Genomic DNA, 11,263 nt, shown 5'->3' on the forward strand with positions numbered 1-11,263 from the left:
TCTTTTCTTTTAAGAGAACAATCAACTTAATTGATCATAATTACTTTACTTTTGATGTTCCTTAACAATCATATGTTGACATTCACCAACGATTGATTTCCAATATTCATCAACCACTGATGAACAGTACTAATCTTAATCGTTGTTTAGTTGTCACCATACTACGCATATATAAAAAAAGTTGACTGCGCATTGTTTTCCATCTTGGGATGATCAATGTTAATCTCCAGTTAACGCTGATAATGATTGCTGTGAAATGCTTTATTAATCATTGAATATATATTCATATTTTGAGACTCTAACTACATAAGCAAATTCATAGCCTTAACGTTGAAGGGGTATGAAAGATCTAAATACAAACCAATTTTTACCCTCGAAAGAGAAAAACATTTAATAGCTATCATATCATCATCAATGTGCAAATGATCCCTTGGCTGTTCAATTTAATTATTCATACCAAAGTGAAATTCACCAAGAAAGACTAATAAACGCCATAGGATTGACTATAATTACATGTTGGTTTTTTCTTGTCTTCTATCTTAGATTAAAGTCATCATAAAAATATTTGAAATTACACAAGATAAATCCTTAATATTTTACTACGCTTGTCATCGTAAATAACAGCCCTTGAGGACTCATACTAATACTTCATGTAGATTGATTTCAATACCAATAAAAAACCCTCATAATATTTATGAGATCTCATGGCATGAATTTTTGCCAATATCACACTATCGTAAATGATTTAGAAAAAAACATCCCTAGTACAACAAATATATAAACTTTCAAAATATTCTTTTCATAATGGTCAAGGCCATTTTCTCAAACATAGTTGTATGCCTCCCTTCTAATAATTCAATAAAATATACCTAATAAAACTAGTTAAAATTATATAAAAATATATAATATCATACAAATGAATAAAGATGTTTATTTTTTCTCAAAAAATTATAAAAGTAACTCTTAAATAAATTATACATAATGCAACTTTTGCTCTATCAATATTTCATATAAAAGATCTTTTATACTTCAAGAGTATTCATCTTTGCTTCAATTGCCCCAAATTCCTTTATTATTAATGGATTGCTTCTTGTGCAACTACTAGCTCATATCATTTATGAACAATTTTTAACTTTTATAATTAGTGGAAAATTTTCATGGCCATTAGCTTAGTTTAACACTCTGTAACAATTCTTCCTAAGGTAGTACATCTAATGCTTCAACTTCTCACATCTAGTTTCACTCATCCCATAAGCACTTAATCCTTATAAACTCCTAATGTCAATTATTTTGCATAATATTGCATACATTTTTTTTATCTAAGTGGGCTATAATTAATCCTTCTCTCATACTTTAGCGGTTTTCATACAAATAGTTAGTTTCATCTCATTTTCCATCTTTCATAATATATAAAATGAAAATAAAAATGTGGAAGATGTGATTTACTAACTTAACTGTTGAGGCTCCCAAGTAGGATTTAGAATCTCTTCATATATTCCAGAAGATGCTCTCCTCTTAGTATCACCAATTATTAGGATAATCTTTTATTGTTAAATTTCAATCATTTTGTTATAAATTTTATTGGAGAACTTCCATTATAAATTATAAAATAATATATATAATGAAACATAATAACAAATCTTTAGAGGAAAGTATAGCCAAATTTTTGGAAATTAGTATTTTTATATGAAAAACTATTAAGGTATATTAAATAATGGTGGAGTTAATGTTTCATCAATTGTCGCACCACTTACATTCTAAATGTCATTTTGCAAATAATATAGTCTACTCAATGGATATATATTAAATATAGAAATTTAAAAAGCTATTTTATCTCAAAAGTGTCACATGTTTCTTTTTTCATGTTCTTTTAAATAGGTTTTGTCAGTCGCCTTAAGGTGTTTTTGGGAAAATAATTTTGGGATTCACTATATCTATAATTTTAATTTGGAAAAATAGTATTTTAATTTTTGAAAAATATGAGTCTAACAAGATCTCATACATTTGATAGTTTAAGTGATCGAGTACACCACAACAAGCAGTACATTGTTCTGAGGGATAAGCATACTACTTGAAAGTGATATCGATCATATAAACTAAAAAAAACTTACGACATCTATTTGGTTTGCAAACATTGTGTACGACCAACAGGTTTCCCCACCTAATTTAGAGAAATTTGGTAAGGTTTTTCTTACCTGGGTTCTTAAAGTTCCCTATAAGGGCAAGTCCCTATAGTTAATTACATCCTAAATAGTTGAAGTCACTTAAGAAAACTCTCGATAAAGATCAGGGGTTTCAACTTCAAGATGTTCAAAGTTTAGGTTTTCAAGATAGTTTTTACGGAATAGAAAGTGAGAAAGTATCAAGTAAGAATAGTTATTTTAAAGAATCAAAGGAGTAGAACTAGGAGATGTCACAGAACAAAGGCGAACCTCAGCGACTTCTCAAGCTATCCTACTGTTGGGCTTTATATTTTTTAAAGCATAATCACATATGTTCAATCCTACCAATTATGAATTATAAGGCTTACATTTGCATAAAATCAGATCATGCAAATAGCCTGGAAGATAAGAGGATTTACATTGTATAAGACGATGACCTCGGAATCCTAAAAAAGTTATGGTTTATATTGCACAATGTACAAAAACATTAAAGATAAAGTGAGGGTTTATGTCGCACTATGCAGACTAAATCTAAGTCCTATGACTTATTGTTTAAACTAAGGAATGATTTAGCTGATGTATACTTATTTTGCTGTTCTAAATCATCGCCCTCCATCTGCCACGGCTTTCTTCAATGCTCATCGTCAAGGTAAACACCTCAAGGTTTACGTGAGTTCATGCATTATGTTTTGGTTTTATTTTTTATTATTGCTCAAATATTTTGTAGGAATTTTAATTTAATTTTAGCGGCACCGGTCAAGATCATATGGTTCTGTCATCCCGACACCACTATTTTCTCTAAAATTTACTTAACGTTAAAAAGCGGTTAAACTTTTTTAGGCGGAGAATTCTTGTTAGCAACCATAGGTTACCTCATACGAGACATTCTCGTAAACTCAAATGAGTAAGCTAAGTGTGTTGTTGTTCGTCAACATGGGAGAGTTGTTGATTTAATATAAATATAAATATATATAAATATATTTCAGAAGTAGCATTTAAAATTTGAAAATACGAGACCTAACCGATCTCATACAGACAATAGTTTAAATGAACGAGCACAACACTACAAGTGTCTATCCTGAGGAATCGACACATAACTGGATAGTGATACTTGATTGAACAAACTAAAAAATTTATGACATTCGTTCTGGTCTGCGAAACCTTTATGTTGACTGACAAGTTCTCCTATCTAATATGAAATATTAGATATGGTTTATATTACTTGGGCTCCAAAGTTTCCTATAAGGGAAAACCCCTAAAGTTAATTACATCTTAAATGACTGAAGTCATCTAAGAAAACTCTAGATTTAAATCAGAGGTATTTGTCTTCAGTGTTTCAAAGTTTAGGGCTTCCAAGGTCGAATGTACGAAATTTTAAATGGGAAAGAACAAATAGGAACAATTTTTTTTTAAATCAAAAGGAAGAAAGCTAAGGGATATCACAGATCCTGTGGCAAGCCTTGGAGACTTCCCAAACTATCCAATGGCTTGACTTCAATTTTTGGGAAATATTATTAGATGTTTCTTCCTGTCAATTTTATTATTTAGGGCTTACAATTGCATGGCACTATCATGATAATAGCCTAGAAAATAAGAGAATTTTTTTCATAACGAGCGATGACATCAGAACCTAAAGCGAGTTAGGGCTTAAATTACATAACATGGTTGTGCAAAGGCCTAAAGATAAGTTGAGAATTTATGTCATACTAGATGAGCTACCTCAAAATCCTATGGCATGTTATTTATTTCTAAGGAAAGGTTTGATGATGACAACCTTGTTTACTCTCGCGAAGATGTTCTTCTGTATGTCCTCGTTATGCTACCCATAGAGTATGCTCCAAGCTTTTTGCTGCGACAGCTCCAGGTTTAATGTTTTATTGTTTTATAGTTTATATGACAGATTTTGTTGTTGTTGTTGTTCCAATGTTTTTAGGGGGGGTTTAAATTAATTTGAGTGACAACGGTTAGGATCCTACAGTTCCCTTGTTTTGACACCACTATTTTCTTTTGAATTTACTTATTGAATTACCACTATTTTCTTTTGAATTTACTTAGTCTAAATGAGTTCTTAAGCTCATTTAAATCAGAGAACTCTCATTAGCAACCGTAGGTTACCTCATCCAACAAATCCTTGTAAAGCCAAAATGAGTGTATTATGTTCATTCATTATTTTGAAAGTGTTTCTTTTTTCGGTTTTGGTTTAGTTTTGCATGTAAAGTAAATAAGTACAGGTAGAAGGTGTTGTAAGGTAAATAAAAAAAATTTTAGTACATGAAATGTAAATGCGTATCTGGGCCTCTACTACCGCTGCATGGTTAATCTCATAAAACATAATATAATTTACAGGAAATTTAAATAAAATACAGGAAAATAAATCATGTACATTCAATATGTAAAGTCAAAAATTGAGTCGTAAAAAAACATGAGAAAGTAAGAGAAAACCCGTGGTCACATATGAAAGACCGAGACTGAGTGTAAGACTTCAATGAAGGTGGAGGCTCAGAGCTGCACTATGTGCTTCTCAATCATGAGTAAGAGTTACCAACCCGATAAGCTACATAGTGCAGTCCCTAATCTAAATAAAAACGATTAACCATGGAACTTTATAAGTTTCATTTTAATTTAATTTTTATCCATGTAGAATTTACTTTAGCAGACAAAATTAATTATGCTGTAAAAAGGATTGTTGTTTGACATATTTTTACAAAGTAGTATAGTCCATAGGTTAATTACTCTAATCGAACTCGAACTACCAACAACCTAAGAGTATTGGGTGCAAAAATCTTATCAAGAGTCAGTGAATAATATTGTCGGTCCTATCCTCTCCACTCATTGAAGGTCCTTGATGTATAAGATATTATTTTAAATCCTGCTCGTATCCCTCATTTACCACACATTAGCATTATTCATCTTCTCCCTGGCCACCTAGACCTTAGACTTACACAAGCCCGATGATCCATATGTTGCAAAAACAAATATTCTTAATTGCCCATAAGGATTTGAATACCTTAGGGAAGATTCAAATCCTTGAGCATTGGGTCATTAATGTAGGATAAGTAGTTTAGGGTATTTTTATTGATTTAGGTGAATTATTGGGTCCTGAGGCATAACTTGGTGGGTCCCTAAAGTTTTAAAGATGATTTTCTTGAATAAAGTATAATAAGTTCAGTTGTCCTTCAAAATATCCAAAAAATCGCAAAAGTGTTCGGGTCATACCCCCAAACAACTTTTAAAGTCTTTTGAATCATTTTGAGTTCATTTGAACTTATTATGATGTTAAATTAATCATTTGAAGCTAAATTAAGATTCAGTAGTGATATTGTAACCTATGCTCAATGAAATTTGATGATTTAATTATCCTATGAGTGAGATAATTAGGTAATTATTTGATGTTCCATTTAAGAATTATGTGAGTGGATGCCTTTAAGGGCAAGCCAGATCATTAAGGATATTTCTCTTGATTAAAGTTGGGCTTGTAGTGCTTTAAGGGTATTCAAGACTATACATGTTTCCCTTTTCTAAACTTCATTAAGAAAATTCAGATCAAACCTAATTCACTACTAAGCCCTTAAGTTAAGTTTTCAGGGTAAATTTGCAATAATCAGAATGTCGGGTTAGAAAGATTTAATTCTTATTAAAAGATCATATTTATCATCAAATCACACATTAGGGGCTTTAAATGAGTAATTTATCATCTTCTTGACTCAAGCCCACTATCATAGGATCATCTAATTAGATCAACTTTCAAGTCACAATAATTTAGGAAAATTACAAATTTACCCTTGTTAAAGGGAAGATGATATAGTGTTTTCTACCTCTTAAAACCTTATGTTTAAAACAACTAAGAGAGTTCATCATGATCAATATTACACATTTACCCTTTAAGTTAGCCTAAATGTTTATTAGGGCATTAAAATCCCATAATTATAATTTTGCCTTTAGGGCTCTCCACTTCATGATTCCTAAAATTTAACTCAAATGACTTTGAAATTTTCTTTGTACTCCACTTACAAGACAGCTAAAATATCAGATGAGAAATTATAATTTTTTGATTTTTATTGAGTTTTTAATAATTACTTTTACTCAAAAATAAGGATTTTAAATGTTAATTCATTTATGTTACCAAACAAAATCCTTTATACTTAAGAAAATTATTGGAGGTTCACCAAGATCAGAGGAAGAATGATTTTCATAAATTTTTTAAGTTTTATTTTAATTATTTTGATTATTTACTTATTTGGTGGTTAATTAAAAATATAACATAATTAAAAAAAAACACTTTTCATTTTTTTTAGTTCCTCTGAGTTCAGAGAACTAAGAGAAACAAATTTTATATATTTGAGATTTTTATTTTATTTTTTATAATTATTTTAATGCAAAATTAAAAAAATACATTTTTGGTATTTAAAAATACGTAACTATATTACGAAAATTAGGAAAAATATTTTAAGTGGTCTCAAGTAATGAGGGAATAATTTGTGATATTTTGTTGCATTTTTGTATTTTTGTGTTTTTTAATTATTTTAAATTGTTTTTAAATTGTAAAAAAGCTCAAAAATAAATTTTTTGTTACATCAATCTTATTTTTTCGAGTGCCCCTGGTCATAAAGAATTTTACAAGGGCTTAATATATTTATTATATTCAATGTGACACAACTTTATGATTTTTTAGTTATATTTTATTTTCTTAATCTACTATTGGTTTTAATAACTTAATTACTTAATACAATACACTTAATTAATTAAGCACATTTTATATTTTTCCTAAGGTTTTCTGAATGCAGTGAACCTACCAAAACAAGTCTCAAGTTTTTTTTATTTATATTTTAATTTTTATAAATTATTTAATTACAATAAATCTGCCTAATATGGAAAATTGGGGCTTTTAATCTTAGGGGTGTCCTCTAACTTTTGAATAATCAGTGAGCACTCCTAAGCACATAAAGGTCAAACCGTCCAAATTTCATGTTGTGATGGCCAATACTTAATTATTTATGATTAAATTAAGCTTTGGAGTATTTAATTAATTAAAAATAAAATATATGACAAATAATTTTAATTTTTGTTCATAATATTTTCCTCTATTGACTAAGTGCAGGTGTATTTTTATTTTATTTTTATGATTCTTCAAGTTTTTTAAAATAATTTGAATAAAAAAGCCCTATTTTTCTACTTATCCACGTGGCAGCCACGCAATCCTCGTCAACTTCAAACTTTCCATGTGGCGTGCTCTAATTTGACATCGTCATCTGCATCAACTACCACGTGTCCCACTATTTACAATATGCTCCCTCGTCTGACATGATCCGAGCCATCATCCAATACACGTGTGATTATACGACTCTTGCTAATTGTTCCCAGCTGGTCTAAATGGAGAACCGCATGTTTTCTAACCCCAATTTCTCGCTCGATTCTCAACCAAATCACATGGGGTTTGTTCCTACAGCTTTATCTAAATGAGACGAACACATCCATATGGTTAAAAGCACGAGAAACACACATTCTCTTCACAATTGATGAAATCGAGTACGAATTTAGAGATTTTGGCATATACATTTGTCTAAAAGGTGAGGTTTCAATCAAACTGTTTCAGAAGGTTCCTTAGAGTCCCACAAATGTGCTTAAATCATCCTTCCTCTGGGATGGGGTCTATGTATGAGTTCAATCAGAAGGTGGTACGACCTTGGTCTAGGTATGGTGCACAGGGCTCAAAGGATGGTTGTTTTGCTTGAGAACTTCTACTTGTCCTCTGGGGAGGCTCAGAAGCAAATCAATTGGATTATTGGTGGGGATTTATGTAATGATAGAAAAATCCTTGGATTTCAAAGATAAAAATGGGCTCAGATTGTGTGAATGGATGATTGAAGGCAATGAAATACAACTCAGGGAGGCTAGAAATGGCGCTCGAGAGATTTTGGAAAAATTTTCTTCTGGTCTTAGTTCACTTCCCCTCTTGACTGTGAGGGGTTCTTAACTTATAGAAGGATTCATGTCTGCCATCAAAGCATGCCATGGTGGCCAAGGGGTCGCTTAAGCGGAGGGAAGAAGTGCCCTGATAGCCAATTGGGATGGGTCAACTCAAAGAGTCCCAATTTTGTGTTTTTCCCAATTTGGACCACTCTGGAATGGCATTTTTTGGTGGCTAGGGTGGCTAGACAGGGCTGGGGAGTGGCTAGCAGGCTCAGAGAGGTCAGGAGAGTTAATGTGGGTGAGCTTAGGCCTTGGGAAAGTTGGTGGCATATATGCTTTTGATTTAGCTATTTTTGGAAGGAAATCCCCAAGTTCAATGGACATTTGGTGTGTGGCTCCATTAGGGTGGGCAAGATGGTGAGCTTGAGGTGCTAAGATCCAAATGATGGTTGTGGTGGTCAGGTTTGGGTTGGACTAAGGTACTTGAGTCAATTTTGGGGTTCGGGTTCAAAATTAGGGTTTTGGCTTTAACTTGGGTTTAGGTTAGGCTTGGGTTTGGGTTAAGATTGGGGTTGTTTTGGGTCAATTGAAAGCCTAAATTGGTCTAGGAGAGTATCATGAAGAGTTTAGAATTTTAAATTTGGGAAATTGAATTGGTCATGGGGCTCAATTTGATGCAATTTTGGAGTGAGGTCAATTTGGGGCAATTTATTTGGACTAGGAATTAGGAATTTGAATTTGATGCAATTAGGATAAATTTTAGTTTCACTTGGGCTTAGAGATGATAAATTTTGATTTAGATTTAAAATTAGGGGAGTTTAAAATCAATTTGGTGGAAATTAGGAATGATTTGGGGACTTTGGGCACTTAGCGGAAATTTTGGAATTTTGACAAATTTTGTGTGATTTAGGTGCACTTGGGATCATTTGGTGGTTAGGATTGATTTTGGGGATGTTTGGAGTGAATTTGGAGGTTTTAAAAAATTTTGGAACATTAGGGGGTATTTTGGTAATTTTGGGGAAATTATGAGGTTTTTTGGGAATTTTAAAGAATTTGGGTTGTTGTGGCCAATTTGGATGGTTTGAAGTGATTTGTTATGACTTTTGGGTGAGAACTGGCTATTTGGAAAATTTTGGGAAAACTAGGTTTTCAGGGGCATTTTGGTAATTTTGGGAAAATTTGGGGATATATGGCCAAAGATGGGTGTTTAGGTGAAATTGAAGGTTATTAAAGATGCTAACCACAATGTTACCCTTTTTTTGTGCAATGAGACCAAGGGAAACCCATTTTGGCCACCCTAACCAAAGGCTAAGAGCTCGGGGACCACATAAATGAGTTTCCAAAACAGTGGGGAAAGAGGTTAGGTGGAGGTGATTTTTAGGGTTTAGGATTGTGTGTGTGTCTGACCAAGATTAAGACCAAGCCACCCAGGGCTAACTCTAAGGTTTGACAATCCTATGGGAGCTCTCTTTGAGCTCCCCCATGTTGGTTTCAACCTTCTAAGTACTAGAAGTCAACACCAATATGTGGAACTCCAAGAAGAGTAAATGGATGTTTGAAATTTCTAATGGGTAGGGTTCCATCTTCAATCCTCTAAGATAGTCAACAGGAAAGTTCTATGGCTAGATCCTAGGCTTCTAAGCAAGAAAACTAAACCTCCACAAAAGTGAGGTCAATAAATGGACCCCCAATAGCTGTGGTGTGCCGGAGGAGCACATCGCATGTATTAGCTTTGACTAAAAAATCAACAAAACCAACATAGATGTTCCAAGTCAATATACTTAGAACAATGCATAAAATGAGTGAATAAGGTTTCCTCTAGGGAGTTGGGGGTGAACCTTTGATCAAAGCTATAAAATTTAGTTATAAACTTGGTTCTTTTACCCTTATAAAGGTATTTTTTATGAAATTAGATTTTAATTTCTGATTTCATTTTTGAATTAGATTTTGTCAATTAAATTTTATAATTTTGCTAATTAAGATGTTAATATTTGTTGTGAGAACATGTAAGATCTGTGATGGTATTGTCTCAGTCAACTAATGATAAGAATCACATGAGATTGTATGGATGAGAATGTAATTCATATGATTGACTGCAAATAAATAGGGAAATAAACTTTGAAGGGTTTAGAATTAAAGGACTTTGGAGTGACAAACTAAAGCCCCCAATTTGATTTATAGTTTTAGGTTTTGATACGAGATGTTAGCATACAAGTGGAGGGAGAAGAGGGAACTCTAGAGTGAAAGCTAGTATCTTTCCTACCAAACCCATCTTCAAGAGTATTCAAACTATATATTAGCCAATGTTCTTTATAGCATCTCTAGTAAGGGTTCTATTTGACACAACACAATTAGAATACTTCCACAACAGAATTCCTATACTTGTTATTGATTCATGATAAGGAAAATATTGCCTTCATCTTGCAAGTATTTTGTTAGGTTAGTTTCTTACTTTATTTTCAATTATCAAAAATTACAAAAAGAATCAAGTTTTCATTCATATTTTAGTATCTAGAGTTTAAGTAAGAATGTTTTGCTAAGTAGAATTTTGTTATCCAATTTCTCCTATTTTATAAAGTGCATAATATATTTTTCTCGTGAGTTCGATATTCGAGGCTTAATAAAAAAGTCTTATATTACTTGATAACGATATGTATACTTGCGTGGTATCCATATTAAATATTATAACTTTATTCTTACTTGCTTTGAAATTAGAAATTTACCTAGCTTTTGCTTGCGATCAAGTTCTTAGCTTGGTTGCAAGTTAAGAATTATAATTAAGGAAATTAATCATATAATTGCATACATCACCTTGACATCTATAAATAGAATCGGGATCAGTAGCATGGTTATGGGGGGTGTGTAGAAGTCTCTCTTGGGTGCTGAGGGCAAATGTAGGAGAGAGAGTTCTTCAATCTAATCCAGGTCTTCTTTTAAAATTTTCCAAAAGATGTTTTGATGTCTCTTCAAAATGTGTCCACATTCAACGAACCTTTCAATATTTGCTTCCTTTCAAAAGCCAATTAAATATATTTTTGTGTTCATTAACCATTTCCCAAATTTTCACTAAGAGTTTCCTCCAACACCTCTTCAAAAATTCATCTAAATTCATTGAATCATCAAGTAACTACCTCTAAAGCTTAAGCGCAAGGTATGTGGCATGTCGGCACTATTTTTGGTGTGGAGTTTGC

This window comes from Phalaenopsis equestris, unplaced genomic scaffold, assembly GCF_001263595.1.
Source record: "Phalaenopsis equestris unplaced genomic scaffold, ASM126359v1 Scaffold000132, whole genome shotgun sequence".
Classification (NCBI taxonomy): domain Eukaryota; kingdom Viridiplantae; phylum Streptophyta; class Magnoliopsida; order Asparagales; family Orchidaceae; genus Phalaenopsis; species Phalaenopsis equestris.